The 27,665-nt window shown below is 46.3% G+C and overlaps 2 long non-coding RNA genes across 2 annotated transcripts in view; one reads left to right on the forward strand and one right to left on the reverse strand.

Annotated features, from left to right (window-relative positions):
• LOC119433166 (uncharacterized) overlaps positions 1 to 27,665 on the forward strand; it is a 169,624-nt gene that overhangs the window by 93,284 nt on the left and 48,675 nt on the right. Inside the window, exon 2 of the long non-coding RNA XR_005188290.2 lies at positions 17,380 to 17,469. This is a non-coding gene — a long non-coding RNA (uncharacterized LOC119433166). The remainder of the gene's footprint in view (positions 1 to 17,379; positions 17,470 to 27,665) is intronic.
• LOC125941393 (uncharacterized) overlaps positions 16,532 to 27,665 on the reverse strand; it is a 96,239-nt gene continuing 85,105 nt past the window's right edge. Inside the window, exons 3-4 of the long non-coding RNA XR_007464233.1 lie at positions 17,411 to 17,492; positions 16,532 to 16,593 (exon numbers count right to left, since the gene is read on the reverse strand). This is a non-coding gene — a long non-coding RNA (uncharacterized LOC125941393). The remainder of the gene's footprint in view (positions 16,594 to 17,410; positions 17,493 to 27,665) is intronic.

Genomic DNA, 27,665 nt, shown 5'->3' on the forward strand with positions numbered 1-27,665 from the left:
GATTTATCACTGTGTTTGACATGAGATTGTTAGTTCCCTGCTGCATGCAGTGCAATAATATTTGGCTCACCTGCTCACAGGAGCCTCTTCTACGCATGAGCAACGTTTCCTTACTATGTTCAAAAAGCGTTTCAAGGCCGCGGTAACCACTTAGCACAATAACCCTGTAAAGAGGTGCACCACCGCAGTGATACACATGTTGAGGCGAAGCCATCGTACGAAACACGTTTGGGAAATGGAGCGAGATTGCTTGGACTAAGCTGGATTCGCGCGAGGCAGTAGTGTTTGAAGGCGACTTCGCCCTTGCCAGCCAGAAGCGAAAATTAGGCGCATAGTTAATAAAAGCAGCATGCACGTGGCAATCGCGGGAACGCGTTCGCCGGGTTCAACGCCCGCTTTCGGCGGCAGTTTTCGGCGGGAGCTTCGGCTGCGACGAAACGTCTACGTTGAAATCGCGAAGTGGAACGCAAGCGCTAGTGACAGGCGGATGGTGCTAACCACGACGCCGAGCTAACTCGAGATATCGAACGCATGCGACAACGGCGAGCCGAGGAGCCGGCGTTGCGGGCAGATCAGGTACGACGCAGAGAACGACGTTCACTAACGGCGCTGCCAATGGCGCGCGCGCTTGGGTGCAACGTAGGAACGACGTAGCTGACGGCGCAGCCAATGGAAACGTTTAGCGAAACATGGGACGAACGGTTTTTCGTTTCGCCTACCCATATACAGCTTTCGCTGTAAAACTATTCGCTCTAAAATCCTGCTTCCTACAGTCGGTAGAATTCAGAATGTTCTTTTAATCGCAACATATTTATTTCAAGGTTATTCAGTAGTCTAATAAATGTTTTTTTCTCGAAGTGATGTAGGCTTTAGGTGTTTCGGCTGTACGACTGCACCATTCAACGCCACCTGCAAATGCCCGTGAATAAAAGAAAGTCGCAGTTTCGCCCGAAAGGCGAATCATCGATTGCGGTAGCAAATTAGTATACATCTATAGGGCGAAAGGATAGTAGTTTTATGCAGCCGTATAAACTTGTAAACATTCGCTTACTAACTGAATTAACAAGCACGGTGTCACGCGCGTACAAGCAAACATGAACATATCTCACTCGGTGACCGCGCGCACTTGCTGTCAAAACGCTGGAGTGAGAAAGCGCGACAGCAGCCATCCCTCCCCTCCGCTCGGTGTCAACACCGAGGGTTAGCCACCATCGTCGGCTAACCGCTGCGTGCTTTCACTCACACATACAGCATACGGCGCGCGGCGACGATGTTATCGCCCTTGTACTTTATACGGAACACCACGGTGACGCCGACGGCAGAAATGCGCCTGGACTGTCCATTAAATCCCTATGGCCACAACAATACGCAGAAAACCACCATATTTACGACAAAATTGTTGCAGTGAAAGCTAGTCCCGAATGGCAAGACGATATCGTGTAAGTGAAACGGTGTACCTAACAAGTCTAAGCAGCTTTGAATAAGCGTTCAAGGATCGGACGGCAAATGTATCTACAATAGTGCACTACTACGCCAAGTACTACAGTATTCTATGATAGTCTTTAAACGGAAGACCATTCTCGTGCAGCATACCCAGGTAATTTGGGCATAATTGCCCCGGCGCTCCATCTGTCGCAATACACCAACCGAACTCAATGGGCAGCAATATTAAGAATGATATTTCAAAAGGCCGGTTTAATTTCAAAACTTTCAGTTAGCAAAGTCGAGAAGGTACGCCCTCCTAATAACATGCGTATTTACGGTTCTTATTTCTGGCTTATTCTTTAGCTTTCATGCTGTGTTATAAGCAGTGTTTTAATCCTGGCAAGAAGACTGCTGTAACATAGCAAAGACGTTATCACCAATCGCCGTAAAAGCATGTTAATAAAAAGGTGCACCCTCTCGATGTTTCTAACTGAAAATTATTGAGCTTTGGGAGGCTTTCTGAAGTGTGTATATTTTTTTACAGCGCTGCCCCCACTGAGTTACATCGCTGCACTGCGCTCACGTTCCGCAGATAGCTGAAGGGGCCATGTTAGGAAGTCTGGTTATGCAATATTTTGAGACCATGTACTCGCATATGACGGCTGCAGACGGCCAGGAACGCGCTGCTGCGATTCCTAAAGGCGACCAGGCTGAGTGGCCGTCTATGATACAGCGCTGAGAACTTTCACTACGTCGGCGACATCAACCCTAAACTTAACTTCTCTTCATCTTTTCCTTCCAATTCCCTTTCACCCACTGCAGCGTACACAACAAGGCTCAGTCCTGGCTAACCTCCCTGCCTTTCAATCTATCCTTGTCTCTCCTTTTCACGGACGCTTCGGATGCCGCCCAGAATTCAGACATTGTTTTAGTTGTAATATTTTAGTCAACAAAGATAGCGAGAGAGAAGAAAAAGGTAAGGCACCGAGGCGAACCAGGTTCCTCCTCCTTTGTTACCCTAAACTGGGAGAGGGTAACAACGTGAGGCATAAAAGAAGGGAAAGGTTTCATAAATTTGTGCGTGCGCACACGTGACAGCTTTCACTTCGCACTCTAAGACGTTGGAACAACATTGTCATCGTTAAGAAGTGCACCGGGGTTCTTGTAGCTTTCCATGAAGAGGACACTCGAGATCAGTTTTACAATGCAGCCTATTCGCCAGCGCACACCGAATGGAAGCTCTTCCTGGACGCTTAATGACCGCTAATGTCATTCCTTTGAATCGGGATGGCGACAAGTAGCCACCTACACTATGTGATCTACTTACGTGTTTCAATATAATAATCAAGCATGCTTTTCATCTCTCATTTTTTTTTCGAAAATTTGCCTAAATTTGTGACGATCCCACGCCCATTTCTTCCTTGCTCTTCTGTTACCAATACTCTAAACGTCCCTCGTTTATCTCGGCCAATGATCATTTAACACTCCAATCAGCTTTTAGTCAAAGCACTTTTATAAGATGGACGTTCCCTGCGATTATGGCTGGATGGATGTCTTCGCATTTCATTAAATTGTGCTGAGTCGTCCCTTCATTTTTTTTGTGCAGTTGACATATGCCTGACCCTGCTGATGATATGTGCTCCTGTACGTTTTTGTGCTCCGGCAGCCAGCTTTGGTGTTAAAAAAGCAAGTCACTGCACTTTGTGTTATCATACAGATTTTCTCTCCTCATTTTCGTGCCCTATTTGTAAAGCTCAATAGATTTTTGTTTTTATTTTTCTCTCCTTCCCGTCCAATTTACCGTCTCTGTTCCTCTCCCTTTATTTTTGTTTTATCCCTGCGGATTGTCTATTTCAACTTTTAGTTACCCTGACCTTGGTCGACAGCTTTCTTGACCGTTCCCTCTGTTCACTACGTCCAGCGCTTTTATGATACAGGTAACTGTGACCGCTAGCTGCCCTCGTTACACTCGACTCCTTTTACTCGAGCACTGAGCCCTCTAGCAAGCAATAACGCTTGCATACTTAGATTTAGGTGCATCTTCAAGAATCTCTGATGACCAAATTAATGCCGGAGTCCCCACTACGGCTTGCCTCATAGGCAGGTCATGCTTTTGGCACTTAGATCCTTAGCATTTATTTAAAGCATGCGTACATTGCGAAACGCACGTTTTTTACAAAACAGTAAGACAGAATTATTTCACCAAGGGAAACCAATAATAAAGCAAGTAACAAAGAAGAGCCCGTTCAATATAGCATGCCCCGTGAAGACTCATTAGAGAATGTGCTCAGGCTTTTATTAGTAAGCCTGAACTTGTAGCGAGCAATCCTGTAGTGAGCAAACTTATAGCGAGAACTTGTAGCGAGCAAACCCACCATCCTGAATTTCGCGAAGTAGTCAATTCCTTGGTGGCTTCGTTGAGACAACCATCTACACCGGAGCTATAGGTCTGATCACGATCAAACCCAGACATCCTCCACAGCCCAAGCGCACTACACAGTGTTATTGAAAATGAATTTGAATATTTTTTAATGATAAGAGGAGGACGAAACAACTTTACTTTGTTAATTTGGCTTAGTGAGGGGTGGCTACCAGGTGATGCCTTACAGCCACCTCCTCGGCTCTTTTGATGGCCCGAAGTTGAACCTCCAGGTTCGGGTTCATAAGTATCGCTATCGCTTCCAATGCTTCAGGCGATGGAGCGGCCAGGAGATCTGGTGGGAGGGGATCTTCTCTGCAGTCCCAGCGAATATAATTTAAGGAGGCTATGGACCCACATAATGAGCAGTGTGGGTCTGTCAGGTCAGGGTAAAAGTGTGCGTAGATGGGATAACTAAGCAACTTTCCGGTGATTGCTTTTATTGCATTATAATATGATCCGAGGTAGTAATAGGCAAGTAATTGTGAAAACTACACTGATTACCTTTTTAACAGAAGTAGTCATGCGGCAGTACAATAGCTGCCAACAATTCCAGGTTCATTCAAACAAATCAAACATTCATTCAGTCATACGATAACCGCTTCCAGACACGCAAAAAGCTTACGTTACTGCTTTCTGCAGCGAAATGAATTACGGCCAATACCAACACAAAACGAAAACTTAAATGAACTATCGAAGAGCGCATATATAATGCCTCTGGCCATACGATCATCGGTGATGTGCTATATAAGCGTCACAGTCCGGCGAGCATGGAGCCAGAGTCCTTTGTCTAACAAAGGACTCTGGCTTGTATACCTTTGTCTAACAGTATAAAGTTCCTTGGTGTGAACCTTAATAGGCACCTCAAATTTAATCTTCATTCCACATCGCGGCTTCAGAAAGATTCGTTTGGAATTTATGTAATTATTATAACACATTTCTACTTACATCCCATTATTTTATCGCTTAATAAGCTAACGTTCATAGTAATATTTCTTACTGCGTGAAATCCTGGGGCAACATATTTAAAACACGCGTCAAATCCCTTCCAGGCTCACAAAACCAGGCTAAGACTTATGAAATTTAGCCCATTTATATTTCATTCTCATATGAGTGGGAGAATTCTCTGTATGAGTTGGGAAATTCTCTCTATGAGTTGTTTTGTCATAAGCTATCAATCTTCATTTTTCGTCTTCTACACAAAGAGATAACTGTTGAATGTTTCACCGTTTAAAATCTTCTGAATAATAAGAAAATCAGATTTGCAGAGCGACAAAGCTTACGAGTCCGAAAAGCTAGAGCTACGTGAAGCAAAACGTATTTCGTGCCGAGATATCGATCTGGAATAGCATTTCACGTGAAATCAAATCTCGTTTCTCATTGCATTCGTTGTCTTTTTTTTTGCTTTTTTTACTTTTTTAGCAAATAGAAAGCTTGTTAGAAAATATACCTGGTTAAGATTACTGCGCATCTTATTGTTCTAGTTATGTTTGTTGTTTTATTTATTTTATTTAATTTTTTGCTCTGTCTCTCTCTCTCACTCGTTCGTCGTCTTTTTTTTCGTCTTAGCTGTGTTATTTTGCTAACGATGTTTCTGTACAACCCGATGCTTGGCTGTGTAAAAAGTTCCGTTTAAATTAGGTATAATGTCTTTAAGCAACTGACTGCTGCATGTTAAAATATAACATTATTTTTATTTTTTAATAGTGTGTCCCCCGACAGCATTTTTTTAAGTTTTAGGACACCCGATCTTGCTACTTATTCTGCACCTGTTTAAATGTACATACATTACTGTAATAAATCTGAAATTCTCGTAGCTAGTGCCTGCTAGTCGGTGAAACCACCGTGCTAAAGGCATATCCAGTATAGTTACAGCAGTGGTAGTGTAGTGTAAAGCTGGTCGGCGAATTCACCTTCCTGTTGGCACATTCTTTGCCTTAACACGCGTCTCACTTCGTATACGCTCAGCGACTTCGTGCGCGGCCGCTTCACGTCTGCGTATGGAGTTAGCCTCTATACGCCTGTTGACAAATCCTCCCAGCCAGCGATTAGGTTTCCCACAATTGTTCCGAGGCCACCGAGGGGGACGCGACCGAACACTCGCCGACGAAGAAAGACGTCCCACATGTTAATGGCGAGCTCGCGGCGCCTAATACGGGACCGTCAGCGTCATTGTTTGCGAAGCGCCAGCCTTGGCTGTACATGTGACCTGGAGGCGCAGCCCGAGAGTTAATTGTGTCCTAGACAATGAGAACGCGCCCCCGCCCACCGGAAAAGCGCTAACGGGATGGAGTGATTCGTGCCACGTGCTGTGTACGTCGTTAAGAGGAAGCATCACTGCGGCATCTCCCGTCTGCAAACACAGGGAAACAGGGGGACAAAAATCGTTTCGCTCACCATCCGCCGCGCATAATTTGACGAAGTTTGTTGGCTTCGAAAGAAAACATTGGGGCACAACTCGTCTGCGATGACTGCCCAAGCGTACGCAACCGTCTGTGAGGCGCGAACTGCAACCGGACTCCTCTCCCTCGCGCGTCTACCTGGACTCGTCGCGACACATGGTGGCGCCGCCGCGAAGTACGCGCGTACCCAGCGGCACATACGCGTTGACCCACGTTGGCGTCAACGAGGTTTACTGAAGAGCCCCACATACCTAGTGGCCAGTAAACCACGTGAACGGCCCATTTTTTAGACTTCACTATACCTTCGGCATCGGGCCACATTTTTGGCGGGATATCTAGATAACTAATAACTAGGTTGCCTGAAGGAAAACTAGTATAAGGCCACTAATGCTATTCGGGTTAACAAGTGAAGATCTATCAATATATGGTAGATTTATCAATAAGGTCGTCAGTGTTGTTGTCTTTTTAATTGAAGGTATCAAATTTTCAAATTCCGGCATCACCTTTACAAATCTATAACTCAATTAGAAAAGAATACCACAGTTCGGCAAAAAATCTCCCAACGAGACGTGTAAAGTGTACGATATTGTTGCATTATACATGGCTCTGAAACATACCGCTAATTTGAAAGTGTGACTTCTGCAAAATCCTCGTAAACATTCTACAAATTTTACGCGAGCTGTAGGACTCGTATATCAAAATGTGTCCTTGCTGGATTTTCTAACAGGTGGAATTGACCGAACTACAATAAGTATTTTGGTTCCGAATCACGAATTTGTCAACTTTTCGTTGCGTTTTCCTTTTTAAATACAAGGCCCTAGCACGAATTTCTGCTTGCTACAATCTGATTTCTTAAGTTTTTTTTTATTTAAATCGAACAAACTTTGTTCAAATCGGCGCAACACTTGCCAATGGCATTTCTATGCCTAACGTAAAGTATTTCTGCGTTTCGATTGTATCCTAACCTAACTAACTTGTAGTTGGCTTCGAGGCAAAGGTTCTTGGTAACTGAGGACACGTACGTTACAAGCATCAACCCGAAAGGACTAACGCAAACATGGCGAGGCTACGGCAATCGATAACCTTGAAACTGATATGGTGGCGTCTGAAGTGTTTTATACCAAGACTACCCGAAGAAAACCTGGCACTGTAAAGGTTCGAAAGAGTAGGGGCGATTATTGGTGGTACTTGGAACGTTCTGTGATTTGGCTCGCATTCGTTCAGGACAAATATTATGTTTTATTTTATTTGTGGCTCTGATAACGATGATGATGATTATGATTATGATGATGCTGGCTCTTATGATGATGCGTGTAGCCAAATATTGTTAACACATGGACACCAGCAATCGTCAGAACTACTTATTCCTTCTTTTTTTTTCAATACTACCGACTGCGATCTTCTTACACGATTAAACCGACAACTTAAGTTCACTGTCAACTCGAAAAAAATGCAAAAAAACAAGTTCACGCGACAGTCGTGAATCAGTAACGCGAATGTCGATGCTTTAGCTCTGGTGCGGGATGGGTGTTCTTGCTCCAGACCTCGAACTTGCTGAACGGCTTTGGGGTCTGAAAGCCCTGCTTCCTTCCCGATATTCGTGTCGCAACGCGGCGGCAAACGCGCACGCCACCACCGACTCAGGAAACGAAAGGCGAGGCATGACAGCTAGGCGACAAAACTTGCACGATACTGCGCAGTGTCGATAATGCGACACTGCAATAACGCCCGTGATGCACTAAGGGCAACACCATCTAGTGGTGTTGCAGAGAATCGAAATTTCCTCTCTCTCTGGTCGAAGCGCGCGCTCGTCCACCAATGGACACACAGACATTTCTTCGCACAGACATTTAACGATCTTGGTGCGCTGCCAAGCTCTGCTCCGCAAACGGCGGCGCCACCAACGACACCGGTGGCGCATAACTGAGGAACAAGCTAAGGAAAGTTGACTATCTAAAAAAGCCGGCAGATCCCACGCCCCGTGGGAGTCGATGCTATGCGAAGAAGTGTGCCTGGAGCGTATACCAAGTTAAGGAAACGACCATGAGAGCAACAAGACGTAGGCGGCTGTTTCATGACCTACATGAAACGCGTGCCATGGCATTGATGTCATAACCCATCATTTATGTTCGTCATACATTCTTGTCAAACTATGGCAATTCTGGTACACACCAAGTTAACGAAACGACTACTCGGGCGAAGAAATCTTACAACGTGTTCTGTTATGACCTGGACCAATCGCGAAGGCGGTACAATGTCGTCTATGTAGCACTATCGGCTACGAGGAAAGGCTACCGATTCCAAAGACCGTGCGGTTTCAAAGCGCCATCTGCCACGAAGGGAGAAGGAAAGGAACTGATACGCTCTCACTTTTGTGAGCATGCGCGTGACGCACACGATAGACAGTGTAAAAGCTTAGTATTATTCGCGCGTTCCTTCCCTGCGTCTGTGACATAATAAAAATGGGCGCTCACGCACGGGTTTAATTTTTGTAAGCAACTGTTAGCTATGCGGTATGACGCAACCAAGAATCCCGGTAGAGTTACGGGCATACGGTCCCCTTAAATTCTCGAGAAGCTCGTTGTCGTTGGCTCAAAATAAGCTGTCTGGTTGCGATTGTGGATGCGGACCTTGTCATCGAACGGTAAGAGAGTCTGGTTGTTGCTCCCGGAGGCATAGGTTAAATCCCCACCATCCGACCATAAGTTCATGAGGACCGAAACGAGACGATATGGGGAACCCACCTACCACTACTAACGTGACATCGTTAAGGGCCCCTTGTCGGAGAAAATCCGGTGTCGGTGTCCGGGTTCGGCATCCCGTGAGAGAACATTTCCGTACATATTTAGGTATATGTATATGCCACACCTTGCTACATGGCATGCGGTATATGCGGGTTATATTGCCACACCATTTTATCATTAAGGTTGCTCGTACCTTGTCTTACATTCTTAGCAAAGTTATTGCCCGGAATTTTGAGAATGACTGCCCACAAACAAACGTCAAGAAACCAAACACCGACAGCGCATGCCTTTTACGTTAAAACTTCTCATACAGACATTATAAAAGTGGGAAAGAATAACAGACACTCGAAAATGATGTCATTTATTTGGCGCGGCTGCGCACTAGCTACCTCTGGGATCGGCCCACGTAAGCGGCCACGTTTCTACCAGAAAGCTCGCCTGCGTGCACAGCGTTCGCCGCCAGCGTTTGGCGGTAAACGTTGCGGTTACATAAGCTGCAGTTGCCGGGAAGCGTGAGAAGCAGTCGGGGATCTTCGAACGCTGTCGCGTCCCACCCTGAAAGGCGAAACTTGAGGGTCCTCCATTGTTTTTAGGTTTGCCTTCTATGAGAAAAATTATGCCTCGAATTCAAAGCAGAACCCTGCCACGTCGAGTCTGCGACTGCGCGAAGCCACGGCTGTGCCGGGGCAGTAATCTCGGGACACCACTTTCGGAGACACTCCCCCTTTCCCGAGGTTTCACGAGACATAGCGCCGGACGCGTCGACATCTACGGCCGACAGCGTTTCCGGCAAGCTGTCTCAGCGCAGTTGACACAGTGCCAGAACGCTGTGGTCCGTAGACGCTCGATAGCCATATCTGTTTTTTTTTTGACGCATAGATATGAATATGTGAAATTTTTGTTTAATTTTTTAAACTTTAGATTTCCGATTTTGCTTTCTCCTTTTTTTTTTTTTACTGCGAGGCCATAATTTTAAATTCCCCTTCCTGCAATTGGTAGAATGCAGCTATCTCTCTCTCTCCTTAACGCAAAAAGCTGCAAGTCTTATTCAGCAATATTTTAATGACAGCGCCTGAGAGCTTTAAATGTACTGGTATGGAGAAATGTATTTGTATAGCGCAGGACGTAAAGGAAAACTGTGCTTCTGGCCCTTGCGACGTTAAAGTAACGCTACCAAATGCCGTTAGCCAAGTAATCATTAGGATATAATTGCAACCTCATTCTCTCAAGCCACATCTTCAAAAAAAAAGAAACACAACGTAGCTCGAGTCACGGTTGTTTACAAAGGCGTTTCAGTAAATAATCTAAACTAAAACATATCTTGAGTCTCTCCGTTTTCGCAAAAAAATTGCTGAGACTACCATAACTGGCGACACACAGGGTTTCTTACCTCGCACAACAGTATAGTCCAGAAGAAATATGGCTTTCACAAAAATAAATCAGCTGAAAATGCCATGTTATGAGGAAAGAACAAGTAATTGATAGCATCAGAAAGAAAATGTTAACTTCGTGAATATTTCTCCATTTTTAAAGGGCCTTAGACAGTGTCCAAGATGACATCCTTTAAAAAGAAAATAAACTCCCTTTTTTGTAGAATACGTGGTGTTACTTTAACATTACTAAAGTAGTATCTTCCTAGCAGTTGTCAGTTGACAGTCAGAAGTGAAGATTAGTCGGAAACTGGATACATTAAATATGGGCTACAACAAGGATCTGCATTAGGGCTGGTCTTATTTCTACTGGTTACGAATGTCGTCCGCCATGTGCAGGACCGCTCTAAGATAATCTTCTACGAAGACGACGCAAACGCAATGTTAATGCTATTAGCATTCTTTGGCAACTTACTGCAGTTTGCGGTATGTCTCTATGTATCTATGTCCGCGCCTAACCTCTTGCCCACCAACTTCGATGACTAGGTAGTCCATGGTCAAATGGATGAAGCACGGGGGCTGCTGTAATGTGGGACCTGGGTTCACAACCAATCGTCCAACCAACTTGCGCCACTGGGTACGTAACTATATATATATATATATATATATATATATATATATGGGTATACGTAGGGCTTTACAATGAACCTCTTCTACCCCAACGCGATAAGCATCTTTGATGCGAACATGCGCCACTCGGTAGAGGTAACTGGGTATTTGTCACTGAGTGTGTACCGCTTTCATAATAATAATTATATGAAATGTAGCATCAACGATTACCCACCAGCCATAACATAGATTGCTCATTGCACTAAAGCCGCTACTGATCTCCGAAAGATCAATGCGCCACCCTTTTTTTTTTCTTTATGGTAAAGATGCATGCGCTATTTACAAACAGGCAAACGACTGGCTACTGGTTCTGGCCTTGTGGTTTAATAACAACCAAATAACTGCAAGCGGAAGTTAAGAAAAATAAACGAAAGTGCTTACTTTTCAAATCTAGGGTGCTACTTAGATCCCCCATAAACATGCGTTTACTTTTCCATAATAGTGGTACTCGAAAGGTAACAACTGATAGCTTTCTTGAAATCACATTCCACGACGGCTTATCGTAGTCACATCATACTGATAAGTTGACATATCACGCGCTGTTGTCACACTGAACAAGTTCAGACGCCTTCTTCAACTCCCCGTGGAGCGCCAAATATACTTTTCACTTATACACTCTCGCTTTTCACGCTGTTTTCTAGTACGTTCGACTACAAAACAGAGAAGCCTAGGCTCGTTAGAAACGTTACAATGTCGAGCACTGCGGGCAATAGGTAGCCTAAGTCATAGAGAATGCATTGCGCCTATCTAAAGCAAGGACAACACACTAAACATAACGAGAGCTTGTGGACAAAAGCTAATGTTAGAAGTATTACGACAACATCAAAGAGATAGATCATTATTTGTATTCAAGTATGCAACCAAGGAAAGTGTGTACAACTTAAGAATAAAAACGATATCCAAGCCATGGTCGAGAACAAGATATGGGGAACAAAAGCTAAACTCTAAGTTTACCTTTTAACTGTTAATCGCATGCTGCTATACTCGTAGTTGTTAAAAGCAGCTAGATGTCAACGAATAATCTGAAGGACACATTGATGGAACTCCTATTAGCGTGCAAAAAAAAGTATTTGCGGATGTGTTATATCGTGATCTTGCTTCATTGTTTTAGCTGACATAATCTTGCTGCACATTGTCTGTTGTAAAGTGCATTCACAAGAACTGCCGAGAAATACGCACACTAGGACGGCACGGGTTTCACGCGCTTCATGTGTTGTACCTTGATGGACTGCTTCTGCCTTAATGCCACAGCTGTAAGGGCGTCAAGGTGCCGTTGGGCAACTGTTCGCCTTTAGCCGTGCTATCCGAGGCAGTTCGGAAGATAGTCCTAAGACAAAAGAAATTTACAGTTGCGCCCGAAGGGCGAAGCGTTGGATGCGGTAGCAAGGCTCAGCATTGCGCTAAAAGTCCTCGGAGGGGTTCTAACCAAGGAGGTTTTACTTGATTCTAACTATACGTGGGTGCGGCACGTTGGCGTTACGGCAGCACGTTACGGCAGCACACTTACATGCAACGCTGCGTTGCATTAAGGCTCCCTACAACATTGGCGATATGAGAGTCGCCAGTGGCGTTGCAGGCGTCACACCCTGAATGGTGCGTGAGCAAAGATCGGCGGGAAACCGTGGGCGTTAGTCGGCGCCGAGTGAAGCATTACGCAACGTTAGCTCGACGCGAAACCTAGTGCGCTTAGTATATATATATATATATATATATATATATATATATATATATATATATATATATATATATATATATATATATATATATATATATATTGTGCGTGCGCACAACACTCGCGCCAGCAGGGAAAGGTAGAACGCGGCCATGGCCCCGGAACCGAGGCGATTCAGCGTAGCGTTGACGGTACGTCCACTTCACTCCGTCGTTTTTGCAACCAAGCGCACTCTGCGTCTATGAAAATCCTTTAAATCTGCGCCGCGAGAGGCGCGCATGCGCCGTCGGTGGACAGCACGACAGTGGCGCGGGCGGCAATAACAGCGCAATGCGCCTCGAGCGTTCCATGATTGAGAGGAAACAAGTAAAAGAAAAAGAATTCGGCAGAGACAGCCACTACGGATTACGTGTGGGAACGCGAAAGCATTATATCGATTGTAGACCTCGGAATGTGATGAACACGCTCATGATATAGACTCATGACGTGGCGACACCTCCACTCCAGTGGCTGCACCGTGACGTGCCCAATAACGCATGCACTAGGCCACGCCTTTAGTCAGCCAGATAGATGTGACGTGACGTGTGCTAATAAAGAACGCACTAGACACACCTCTAGTCAGCCAGAACAACGCCTCCTAAAAAAACTTCTTTGGGAGGCGTTGGCCAGAACCGTGGAGCCGCCGTGGTAATTACTCAATACTTTCTGCTTTACGTTACACATGTCAGCATTAAGGACCTCTTCGCTGGGTAGTTCTGAGTAATTCGCAAGCCTCATTGCTGAGCTTAAATGAAATCAGCTTAAGAAAAACAAACAGCACATTGGCATACGCAATACAGAGACGTACGCCATAGCGAAAGATCTACAACACGACATAACTTTTCAGTGGATTCCAAGTCACTGTGAAATCATAGGAAATGTAACGGCTGATCACATGGCACGTGCAGCTCATCAAAAGAATGAATTATCACCAGTTCCTCTAGCAATGAGTGATGCGCGTTGTTTATTGAACAAACTATGCGGTAAATTGTCCAAGGACACTTGGTTCATAAATGATGCGCAGAACTCTCAATTATATAATATTGATCCTGGAATAGAATTCAATATTCCGTTTAAAATTAACCGATCGGTTGAAACAACAGTACATAGGCTTTGGCTAGGCACTGCCTATACTAAAAGCTTCCTGTATAGGATAAGAAAAACTAATAGTGCTACATGCTTATGTGGAGAGGCTGAAGAAGACATAGAACACCTTCTTCTACACTCTAAAAAACATGACGCTCCCCGTAAGAAGCTTTCAGAAAAACTACATGGCTTGGATAGACGACCACTATCCATAGGAAAAATTTTGGGTCCATGGCCGACAGAAAAACTACAAAACATCGCTGTGCGCGCCTTAGTACAATTTTTGGAGGACTCAAAAATATCACAAAATTACTAAGTCAGATATCAGTTATTGCTGGCATTGTTATTATTAACAGGCACTCTTGATTACATGTTTATTGTGTCTTCGTGTTCATGTAGCATTTGTGCCTGCGTAAAAAACTGTTGCATTTAGAGCGCGGCATTCGAAGAGGGACCTATTTGCAAGTGCCCAACATCTTCTGTGTGAACATCTTGATTTTGTGAACATTTATGCTTTGTGAACTCATGTGTTGCGTGTGAACACTTCGGTTTTGTGAGTATTTATGTTATGTGAACTCTTCTGTTGCGTGAGCATCCATTTATATTGCAGTTAAGACTTAGTGCGTGAATATTTGTACATGTGGTTCTTAGTCCAGTTTTGAGATTTTTGACAACTTTATGAGGACAAATATCACGTAAGAGAAGAGGAGTAGCCGGCGCCACATATAGGCACCAACCGCTCCTTAACTACATTTGATTTTTAAAAAATGCACGTCGAAGTCAAGCGCTGCCTTGAATATGGTGTCCGGGCCTCTGTCAAGCTCTAGACCGCAGCTTTTAGCCCTGTCTACCCCCAAATTTGTTTGGGAAAATAAAGAATTTGAATTGGAATTTGTATTGAAAGGCGACTGGCAACAGATGACATAATGCTAGTCAGTCAGCTGGATTACTCAAAGAGGCGAGCAATACTTTAGCGAGAAACTGAAATGCATAAAGCAATCGACTAATTAACACACGTTCATTTGTTACTTTTTCTAATAAAAACTTCACCGCACATATTGCAATGTCTTCCAAATGGATGCATCGCCTTGCGAGCTGAGTGTTCGCAAGGCGATGTATCTACTTGGAAGACATTTTCAGGACAAAACCAGTTTCGAGAAATTCATTCTTAGAGTGTGCGACGAAATGCGTAGGCGTTCTAGTTACTTCCGTGCTTCAAAGCATAAAACCGCGGCTTGTCAAAAAAAATGTCGCAGTTTCGCCCGAAAGGCCAATCATCAATTGCGATAGCAAATGAGTAGAGATCTATTCGGAGTAGGGATAGTAGTTTTATCGGCTGCATAAACGTGGACACATTCGCTTACTAACTGAATTAACAAGCCTGGTGTCAGCGCGCACAAGCAAACATCAATAGATCACACTCAATGACCGCACACAACGACCGTCAAAACGGTGGCAGCAAGCGCAGCCGCCGCAGCGATCGAAGGTTCGTGCGGTCTATCGCTTCACCGGAAACTGAGCGGCGAATGCACAGCGCGTACAAAGGTCAGAGCCGTGTGGCGATCGCTTTTAAGAGACGGTGCGGGCGACCGCCACAGCAGGGCAAAGTACAAGCCCCCTCCCTCCCGCGCTGCCTTCCCGCTTTCTTGCTTTCGCGTGGGAGATAGAGTGGCCAGTTCCCCTTTCGCCCGGTTGCAAGATACGCATTTGGCGCCGCAACACAGCGTCGCCCCGCCTTCCTCCCTCCCTCCCCTACACCCACGGCCTTTCATGCGCTTCGAGTAATCGAACTCAAGAGCAACAATTACGCTATGTGCCACAGACGATTTCTAAAAAAATATATAAGGTCTAAAAAAACTCGGGTAGCTATGTTTACTACCCTATGTGTAGTTGTCAGCTCTGTTCTCTACGGAATCACGCAATCAAACAACAAACGCTACCTAAATATCCTCACAGCAAGAAATGTACGCCTTAAAGCTCGTAATTCTTTAATTAAAGCTTAGCTTTCTATGCTTTCTTCCCCGACGTTTGGCTGACGTGATCGGGCCGGTTTCTCGCCGAGCAAAGTGGGCCGATCCTGGGGATAGTGCAACAGTAAACTGGGCTGATCCCGGAGATGGCGTGAAGAAAAATTGGGCCCATCCCGGTAGCGAGGGTCATCTGGGTCACGCGGTGGAGGTCTCCGCACTCTTTTTGATTTTGCCATGCACCCGCGTAATCGCTATGCTGTAAAACACGTTTTAGATTACTTAATTGCCCCGTTTACTCAAGTAATGACACCTCCTCCCCCCCGCCCCGCTACTTTTGTCATCGAGAAATTGCTTTTTTTTTTTTTTACAGAGGAAAGCACGGACCGCATATGACGTCACTCGACGTCACTGCTCCACGCGTCGTCATCGTTAACGCAGCCAGGGTCGACCGCATTCGGCGCCGACGGTATATATAACAACATGCCCATAACAACCCATATAACATAATAGCATATAACATAGTACAAGCATAAACATAGCATATATAACGCATTTCATTCGTAACGTAACCCCACATAACATATACACACACATATAACATAGTATATATAACAACATGGCTTACTTCGGTATATAGAGCAGGCGCCTTTTCACAGCAGTTGGGTCCGGACGGTGAGCGCATTAGACACGTGACAGTTTCGTGGCAGCCGAGCAATTTCAAAGCTAGTCCCGATGGCGGGTCGCTCGCAGTTACGGGCTCGGAGTGGCGTCCGAGTCCACGGGCGATGAGCCGGAACCTGCCATGAGGCAAAATATGGCTATGTACTGTTCCAATCCTCGTATTGAGCCCAACAGCTAAATTAACGTCAACATTTGCGGAAAGCAAATGTGTTCATTCTGAGGGCAAATACGGTAACCGGTTCACAAAAGCTTTCCATCACATGTTTTTTATAGTTTTGTTTTTATTTAGGTAAAGGCGGTGCCGTTAGGCAAGGGAATCACGCTGCAATACATGCATGTTGACGCTGGTGTATCTTGGCCTAGAGGTCCACCACAGGAGCGGGCATGCTGTGCTCTGCTAATTCAAAGACGCTTTCTCTTTGAGCCAACTTCGCCACATTCCTATTTTTCTATTCGATCTTGCAACATAAAGAGCCGAGCTTGCGTGCACACTCAGGAGAAGTGATGTTAAAATATCATGATATATATTACTCGGTACAATGTTTTAGCTCTTGTGATAGGGGCTAGATTTGCAAAAGGGGGTCAATCTAAACAAACCAACTTTTCACTTTCAGTGACGCGTCATTTATTTTTTCATGTTTGTACGCCGTATTTCATAAAACCAAGGTAGAACAGACACTTGTCCCATTTCATATAACTATCTAGTTCAAAACAAAAACCAAAAAAATTGTCATCGGAACACCTGGTTCGTTTTTTTTTTCTGAACCTACCCATTTGTTAACTGGTAGCATCCAGATTTCCTGTCTTATAGTTTCGAAATGTCCAGTGTACTATCCCCAACGTTATCTGTAGATGTGTTAATCCCCGCTTGTTTTCACTTTTTATTTTTTATTTTCATTTAGGAGGAACTTCACCGGTCTTCTCCTTGATCACTCACCTGAAAGATAACCGGAAGCTTCAACCACCAGAACGGTGAAGGAAATGGGCGTAAGGTGAGTTCATCCTTTTATTGATCCTGAAAAAAAAATTGCTGTAGTTTAGATAAATACAGAGATAGTCATATCGACGCGCCGCCATTTTGAGTCTCTGCGTCGACCATGCAAGAAAACTTGACCGTGAAAGCACAGGAAACGATCAGCATTTCACCAGCTCACATGTTAGCGAAGGGCGGTATTCTGGAACTACCACTCTCGGGATGCTATCACTTTCGCGAGATTTCGTGCGAATCGGCACCGGAAGCGTCGCCATGTACGGGGTGTCACTATGACAAGATTACATGCGGGGCAAAGTGCCAGAACACTGTCGCCCACAGGTCCCGACATGTCATTTGCCTATAGCTACGCAAAATCTCGCACGAAAGCGACCGTACACCCGAAAGTGATCGTTTAGAGAGTACTGTGTCAGCATGTTTACTAGCCCTGGCGAGCTTGAACAAACAGAGAAAAATCCATAGTCACGGTAAACATCGAGAGGCTCTCACTTGTCACCGACCAACCAAAGAATCATCTGACCACTCTTGATTTCTCATTCGTCGCAACGAATTTGTCAACGTAACAAAGGCAGACGTACAGTCGGCAGAAAGTGAAACGCGAGCTGTTGGACTTCAGCACATTCCGCGGCGTGACAAAGCCTCCATATGATTCGTGACATTAAGGAAAGGTGGAGTGACGTCATACAATAGGCTTGAAGGACGAGAGCCCTGACGTTACGCTAGTAAGTCGACGTGTGCACGGCAAAGCACGCAGTCGCGGAAACCTTACCGTGGCAAGCGCCACTGTTTGTTGCCGAAGTTGCACTTTAAATAGCGGGCTCTCAGCGCGCTGGCATGAAGCCAAGGCCCCGCACTTTTAGGCTTTCCGGTTTTCAAAATGAATAGGTAAAACACCGGCTCTCTTAATTACAGTGTGATTTGGCGTGCGTTCTAGCCGGGGCTTGCGTTAAACGGTATTTTCATCGCGTTCAAAGACCAGCATTACATTCACTGTGTAATCAAATGCTGCGATTGACACGATTCAAAGTTTTAGCGCATGTCGCGAGCATTATTTGTTATGAAGAATTTCCAGCTTGACTTAATATAGCAATGGGCTTGCCGAATACTAGCCTGGTCGGAATTAATCACTGTCAAAGGCAAAGAGGAGGACACAGGCACACAAAGAAGAGAAAGTGCGCGACATTTCTGCTCGCATACGAGAGCGTCGTGAACGAACTAATTAAAACGACTAATGCCCCGCTGAACCGCATTGACGGCAGCCTTCGTTCCGTTTTTGCGCGCTACCTGCGTCATCTATTGGCGCGTCCATAGCCCACCACCAATTTCACGCTATCTGATAGTGCATACGACTCCTGTATTGGAGACGAAATGTCTTGTATTTTCTGTTCAAGGTCAAACTCCTCCGTTTAACATTTGGCAGTTTTTAAATCTGTTAGTGCAGTTGTGCGATTACATTTTTTTTCTTAGAATTTAAATAAAGAGGAGAGAACTGCATTGCTTCCAAGCTCTCCATCTAGTATCCAGTTACCGCCACTTAGATTTGCCAACATGTACCTACATGGTTTTACCGATACAGTTGTTATGACAGTGTGCCATAATGCGCTGTACAGAGTCTAGCACCTACGAGAACCGCATCTTCTTGAGCTTCTTTCCTAGCACATTAGGTTGGCGTTTTCATCATTACATTTTTTTAGAGCTACAAGTGATCGATCGAGGACACCTTGTCAACAGTTAGCTAACAGTGCATAGAAGTTACGTACGCCTTTTTCTACTGATGCTGAGAAATTGTATACGCAAATTGGGAATTTATGGTCTTATACTTTTTGGCTATTTCCATCAATGAGGAGTCTATAAGCAATCCATTTGGAAGTCTTTATACGCCGCAATTATACGAAAATAAACAGATTCCTTTACGAGCTCCGACTGACAGTCAAATAATTATATATAACAAACAACACTAACATATATACTACGCTAAAAGCAGTCTGCTAGCGGTTCAGAGGTAGCATGCGCTCTCATAAGGAATAGTAACTGCAGTCGATACACAGCTGCAATAAAAGGCGAGTTATTTCAACACATAAACTGTCCCCAGGCAGGAGCACGCGATGTTTGAATCAGGCACGCTTGAACCATTTGTATCGCGTACGCTCGACGCATTAAGAGGTTAAAAATTGATCTCGCTTAAAGCGTTGATCGATCGATTCCCCGAACCTTACAGCAGCTGTCTCTCGTGAGTATCGTCGTGGTAAAGGTGCATACGCCTACGCAGTCTCACCCAAAGTGTCGTTATCTTAGAAGTTCGTTTCTTGCGGTCTGTGTCCAGGCCTGCTAACTTTCTCGCATCCTTCTCTTGAGAGTGTCAACAACGTAAGCACCCAACACATCGCAGTAATTACCCACAACGAGAACACAAGACGCGGCATCGTTCATACTTCTGTATTCTTATCTCTGCTTTCTCTCTCGCTTCGCTACATTTTTTTTCTGATTTCTTCGACCCATTCCAAGTAGTTCATAGGGCTACGAAATTTTGCCGCGGACCTCCGGGACGCTTCTTTCTGCCTTGGACCGTCGCTGCGCGCGTCGCTGGCGTAGAGAGTACCGAGAGCATTCTTGCAGTGTACCTCAACTCGACAGGTGTCAGTGACTGCTCATCAAGTGCACCTTCACTTGCGCACTAGTGCACTAGTTCTCTTCCTCTCCACTTCCTTCTCTGTATTCGTCCCTGCATCTTCTTTTCCGAGTGGAGGGTAGCAAACCGAGTGTGTGCGCCTGATTAACCTGCCCTGCCTTTCTTTCTTCCTCCTATTTTAAAGCTGTGCTTTCTTTCCTCTTCCCTCCAATTTGCGGGTTCCGGCTGCTGCCTCGCCGATTACGCAACTTGAGACACTTTATGTGCGCCGCACCGTCGCTGGTTGTGTGCTCGAACAGACAACCTGAGACACTCATTGTGCAGGGTGAATGAGACTACAGGTCATGCGCTTTGTGACTGCCCTGAGTACGTAGAAGAGCGTCAAAAGTTGAACAATGAACTTACGCGTCTCGACAGCCCACCATTGTCGGAGGACGTTATTTTAGGGCCTTGTCCAGACGTTCAATTCAGTTTAAAGGCCATCCAGGCGTTACTGAACTTTTTAAAAAGTACGGGCCTGGACTGTAGGCTTTGAGCATGCCAGATTGCTTGCCATATGTTTCACATCCTCCTCCTCTCGTCATCGTCACCCATGATGCACCTCTTTCTTTCCTCTTTCGTTCCGACTTCCCCTTCCCCCATTGCCGAGTAGGTGGCTAGAGGAATTTAGCTCAGGCCAACCTCTCTGCATTTCGTATCATTAAACTTCTCTCTATCTCTCTCTCTATCTTGAGACACTGGGTATGCGCAATTGGGAATTGGTAGATGTCCGAATAGACAAGGAGAACAAGTGGAAAGAAGGGAAGTCGACAACAGATACCTGAAGAAGTCTACTGGGGAGAAAGTGATCGAATTTGCCGATACGACCGAACGCTGCCCGAATTCAAGTACAACACGTGTGCCTTACTTGCCCACACATATTGCACACCAAATATAATGCCTTAAAACAAGTCGTCATGACAATAAAAAAAACTAAAAAAAAACTGACAATACTAGCAGCTGAGTGGGTAGAAAGAAGTAAAGCGGAACAAAATTGAACCACATTGTGCATTTGTTCTTTTTTTTTCTTAGCCAAGAATAGCAAACATATTAATAGCACCTATTCCATAACGTGGCTCTAAAATCGACATTGACCATAATTGTTAATTTCACACCTTCTCCTTCATTTGAAATATACCCTCTAACGTATCTCCCCTTTGTGCGTCTGGTTAACCTCCCTGCCTTTCCTCTCTTCTATTTCTCTCTCTCTCTCTCTCTCTTTACCTACTACCGCCCGATTTATGGACCGCAGCAAACAATGCCACGCATTTAGCGAACAGCATTGAAGTACACAGAAGTGACGAAGAAGAAGTGATGGCGCTGATACCGCACGTACAAGCCACAAGTGCACGAGTCCACAAGGCCGAAAACGACATTGTAGGATAGAAATCGGCCCACAGACGACGGAAGGAGCGGAGGCGGCGGACGCGGAGGTGGGTGTTGACAGAGAGAGAGAGAGAGACAAACCGCGCAAAAGATGTTCCGCGCTGGCCAGCCTAATTAATCTGCAACGGTGGCTCATTAACGGCGCTGCGTCTCGCCGCGAGGTCCTTCTAGAGGGCGGCAATTTGCGTTAAAACCGACCGATCTCTTGCCACGTGCTCCCTCCCCTTCACCGGCACTTCCATCACACGCGCGCGCACACGTACACACACACACACGTGAGCGCGGTGGCATAAGGTGACTCGAGCCGGCGCTTCGAGCGAGCGGTGGCCGAAGTCTCATTTAATGCTCGGCGGCGACGCGATTTGTGCGCGAGCGTTTCTCAAATTACACGGTGCCGGCCGACGAGCCGGCCACCTTTCGACGAGTCCGTGCGCTTCAGATGATTTCGGAACACCTGAGAAGTCAGTGATTTGAGTGAACACTGCGTCGATGAGAAGTTAGAAAAAGACAGAAGAAAAAGAGGGGGGAAAAAAGAAAGAAGAAAGAACGAGAAAATGAGGCACTACTGGAGACATGCGCGGAAGATAGCGCGATGTATTTACGGGAATTAGAGTCCGCTTTCTTGGCATAAATCTTGTTCTCTTTAGAAATAGAGGGGCGGTATCACGTTGGATACATCGCAACGCGGTGTGTACTTTAAGCTCGCTTTCACACGCGAGGCAATATAGGAATTAAATAATCTTGACGAGCACACGCATTGCTCGCACGAGTGTTCCCGTATCATCCTCAGGAGAGCCACTATGCTTTGATACGTCGTCATACATTTGTTTCGACAGTATTTTGTAATTTTATTACACACTGTGTGATTACGCATCAGTAATTTTTAGGCACTATGTGAAAATATTAGACGTGATGCTTCGAATTCACCAGCCAGTACAATAACAATTACTATTCGATCCACAGTTGAAATTGCGAATATTCACACCCCGCTAGTTGGTTAGTGCTTATACCAACTGCTTCGTGTACCACTCCGTGCATCCTTCACTTCGTGAACCATTGTTACCTCACAGTGTCATGTGTTTGGCCGCTCTTTGGCCAGAACTGGCCCCTGCGCCATTAGAACTCAATCATCAATCAATCATCACTGTCGCGCATCAACACGAACGCCACACAAACTAGAACTATGTTAACTGTGACGAGAACTTTCAGTTATATTGGTACAGAAGGTAGGAGAGATGACGACATCACACTAGAAGCAGCTTGAGTCAATGATTTCCGCGAGCGACGTGCTCGTCTCGAACAGCTCAAACCAAGACAGTGCATAACCATCGATTGCTTCTCCAACGATTCTCTCAATATAACGAATTATGGAGGTCACCGTAACTACATCTGCCCAGCCACACAAAGTTGGTATCTCCCGCCGGATGTGACGCGCCTTTCGCAGCCACGGAAAGCGAACGTCCAGTGCAGATGCGGCTATGCCGCAAAGCGCAAGTGATAAGTGGGTAAGCCAATTACAGGCGCCAACCAAAGTAAGCCAGGCCCGCGGAGTACGCAAGACCAGCCGCTGTTCCACGAATAGGCCTGGTGACTGTAGAGAACGCGTGGAGGACCATTGAGTTTCCAACAAAGGTTACTAACGGGAACTCAGGGGCGAGTGTCCATGTGGGACCTTCGAGCATGGCGGTGAAGCCGTCACGGTAATAATGAGGAATTACGGCATTTGCCTTAAGGTCATTCTCCCGGCTTTGAAAAGCTTTTTTGACTTTACAAATTGATAATTTTCGACAAGCTACTGCGTTACAAACCAGACAATTGGTAAGCGGTATCCAAAATACACGCCGCCAGCGACGGCTCTCTCTCTCTCTCTCTCGGTAACAAAAAAGGTCGCCCTTTTGCCGCCTGCAGCCATGCGCAGGAAGCAACTGTGGATCCGGATACACGTCACGGACGCCGTGTTTTGTACGCTACCCATTTCGCAGTGATTACGATTGTACGCGGAGTCTCATTGCCTTCTGCGCTCGGAAAATGAGGATTTCTTTGAAAATTTGGGAAAGAAGTGTAAGATAAAGCGCAGTAATTAAAGCTTACGCGAACGCCTCAAGCCGCAAGAACGAAGATCAGGCAAATCCGCGTACTAACCACTATTCCTAGAGTATCTTACCGATCGCAGCGCCCTCTAGTAATTTTTGCAGGAAACTATACGTTGAGAACCATCGGAAACGTGCAGCAAGCGCGCCGCTCATGACGCAGTATAGCGTGAGTGGCAAAGAGGAGGATGCCGAAGAGGAGGCCGCCGTAGCGATGTAGAGCTCGAAGGGCCGCACGCAGGCCGACCGACGCTACGTCGCTTGGCGCTCATATTTACGACTCTCCATAAACGTCAGGCCGTCGCCGAACCACACGAGACAGGAAAAGTCCCCTTCGCCTCCTTCCCACACTCCCTCCGTCTCTCCCACATCAACGAAAAAAAAAAAGTCTAAACGCTGTGTGTGTGGTCAGGGCTTGACGTCAGTATGAGTATAGATGAGATGTACGTTGAGATAGAAAGAGATAAAATAAAAAAAATGAAGCGACAAAAGAACTAGAACAGAACACAACAAGGGGAAGGAAGAATAGGAGAGATAAGCTAGAATAAAAAATAAGCAAGAAGATAGAGTTTAGTGAAGCGAGCCACAACGAAGGCTTATTTATAGCCACACCGAGCCAGCCGAAGCCGGCCCAAGCCGTAATAACGACGAAGGGCAGCGTGGACCGAGAGTATGCGAGCCTTTTTTTTTTTTTTTTTTCTTTTTTTTCCGTCCCGTCACCACGCTAATATGCGGTTGCGTACCAGGGATGGCAGGCTCGAACGCCGCTAAATGGAAGGTTTGCCTCAATGCACGCCACATCCACCCCCCCTCCTTACGGACACACCCAAACTATCAAAAGAATAATAGAGCAACCAACAAGCGATCTAAACACAAGCGCTGCGTTGAGAGATACAGGGGCAGCTAGTGACGCGCGTTGAATTGTGACTGGCGTTCGGTGGCACAGTGACACTTCACGTCGTCCCGCACGTCCTCCCCCCTCGGCAGCGCTGTCCCCAATACGAGACACGTCCGTGTGACGCGTCGGCCAGCAGAGACGGCGCGGTCTCTTTTAATGCGCGCCGGTGCTTCCGGCTGTCGGCGGGAAATTAACCTCGCTGATTGGACGACGGTGCGGTGCAGAGTGGCGCATACCGTTGTGGACTACGCAGGATCGCAACCTGTATCCCCTTCTTCCCCTCCCCACGCGCGGGTCGACAGGTCGCGCGTCACGCCATCTGGACGTCCTGTCGAAAACGTAGAGCCGCATAGGTGCGTGCGAGAAGCGGCGGCGAATTAAATCGAACGGCTCCCCCAAACTCAGTCCCCCCCCCCCCTCCCCCTTCTCCATGCCGACGGCGAGCAACACGCCTGGAACCCCGGAGCACCGAGTAAAAAAAAAATGCACTCAGGTGGCGGGCAGAAAAGGGGTTGTGGTAGTTCCGGTGCATATTAGCGGATGCCTTGCGTAACATTCGACTCGAAACTGTTACTTAAGGACGTGCCACTTTGTTAACGGCAAACATCCATCGCACCACTATTATTGTGATCAGGATGATCATCTTTCGTGGGTTTTTTTTTTTTGCCCTTTCCCATCGCGGAGCAGCACTATAGAGCGCATAAATTGAGGCCAACCTGTCTGCCGTTCTAGAAAAGAAGGAAAGATACAGCTTTGAAAAAGTACCTGCTACTTACTATCTTGCAAGCAAACAAAACATAGCATGAGGGAGATTTACCAATAGCTTGAGTTGCGCCGCTGCGGAACAATCAGCAACTTCGATATATCATCGATGGCTCTGGTCATTAATTTGTCAGGACAGAGGCGCAAGTCACGCTGCAGTTTCCAACTTTTAAAGAAATTACTCCATTAGTACACAACCAGCGCAACTTCCACGTTTATTCTAGATTATAGAAATAAAATTCCCGATATAATGCTTTGGACACATACCTGATAAAAACCGATGGTTCGAAAGCTTTCGTGCCACATCGGTAGAGCATCGGCATCCTGGTTCATCCTCATTATCAGACTGGCAATTTTTAAGACGCCCGGAACGAGACCAGACAGGAGTTCACCTACCATACCTAACCTACCTCAACCTAACGCAAAGTACCTGGTATAAAAGTAAAGAATGCTTCGCTTTTAAAAAGTGAACGCTCCTCTTGCGGAACTAACTTTATGTTCCATGGTTTGCCACGTGATGGTGATACTAACGTATCCACGCATAAAACTAGTTCCCACAAATGAAGCACAGGCCCAGTAAACGTAGTTCGTTATGTATTAAAGCCTTCGTAACTTGAGCGTGACATAAGCAGTTACTTTAAGGTGAGACAGGGAACATCACATTGTTGTATTGCACTGCATACGTTCACGTCATAATGGTTTATCATGCGCGACACTCGCTGCTGAATGCCTACAGCGCATCACCGCAAGCGGATTTGTGTCAGCAAGAAGATACAGATAATATGGGACCAAATCTCTTAATAGTAATCACCATTCGGCGTAACCCAAACCAACGTATAGATGATGCAGTCAATCAACATGGGGGTGCACGTCGAAGCGCGTTCGCTTCCTTACGAGTTCGTGGCCGCTCCTCAAATTTCGGTTTCTCTAGCAGCTGAACGACTGGGAAAGACTTCCACTTTCTTCCATGTTGACTCCTGCTCGAAGCGTACGACAAGATCTCTCTTTTATAAAGATGCCGTAAGGGTTTGAGCATTCCCAGCCTTGATGCATGAGCCAATCGGCATAAGTGGCCGTGAAAATAGCACGTTGAAGCAAGATCGACATTCAAAGCCGTAGTTTGAAATGGCACAAACGCCAAAGGTAAATCAGACATGTATGAAAACTAAATATACATAAAAAAATGTTGCCTTGCTCTTTAGTACAAAGGCACAACATCAAGCTGTCGCAAATGACCTTTCGGTGGACAAAGGTTGCTTGTTTTCGCCAACTCTACCGGTTACAACACGACACTACAAACGTGGAACCATCGTAACATGCAATCGCAACCTGCTCCACCGCATATTGGCCGTCCGACCCGTTTCGTTGACTGCAAGTTTGACATTATTAAAAAAGTAATCAGGACCTACTATGTCTCCAACTATAGTTCGAGCGTACTTCTACAACGTGTTCGCCTGTAGGGAACTCGAAGTGACATTGGTGAGACCAAACTAAGGAACTCCAGCGTCGACATGGAAAAGAAGCGGAGGGAACGAAGGGAGCAAAATGGGGCGGCGAGTAGGAGAACAGCAGGACCGCAAATGCCAGACGCATGGCGCCGACGCCTTTTTCTCTCCTTTTTTCCCTGTTTTCCCATCCCTTCCCTCCCGAAGTCTCGCGAACAGACGCCGGTGACGCCAGCAAGCATGGCTGGCGGACAACGAGAAGACCGCGACGACGCCAGAAAACGGTGCACGAGAGTTAGGAAGGGGGGGGGGGGGGGGGGGTAGGATGCACGGTGGCTGGAATATATATGTCGTCGTCAGGAGAGCGGGCCCAGCGACGTCGGCCGGCGAGGCTAGAAAGAGGCGGGGGGGGGGGGGGGGGGGGCAAGGGAGGGAGCGCGGCCGGTTCACTCAATTAAGCCCGAACCGAATAGATTGGCGGAAAAGCGGGTCGAAGGGGAAGGACAGGCTGTCCGAGCGCTACCCCAGAGGGAACGAGGGAAAGGAGGGCGCCGGCGGGAGTTTGGGGATGAAAGGGAAGAAAGGGAGGCTCTATGCAAGAGGGGGAGGGGGTAATACAGCGGCAAGCCGACGCCGGCAGACCGCACGCGGACGAGCCAGGATGCTGGAAGGCGGCAGCTGTATCGCCGCCCCTTCCCTGACCGCTGTGTGCGTGCTGCTATGGCGGCGTTCTTTTGCGGGAGACACATGCGTTCAATTCGCCTTCTTTCGGGGCGAATGCCACGTGATCGTGTTTTAAGCCCGAAAGCTAAACCGAGAATAAGTGGTAGTACAGTGCTACGGAGCAAACGGGGATAGCCGATATTCTATTAGACACTAAATGCCATGTAATGCGTAGGATGGATAACCGGAGGACCGTTAGAGTTACAGAATGGGTGCCAAGAGAAG

This window comes from Dermacentor silvarum, chromosome 11, assembly GCF_013339745.2.
Source record: "Dermacentor silvarum isolate Dsil-2018 chromosome 11, BIME_Dsil_1.4, whole genome shotgun sequence".
Classification (NCBI taxonomy): Eukaryota; Metazoa; Arthropoda; class Arachnida; order Ixodida; family Ixodidae; genus Dermacentor; species Dermacentor silvarum.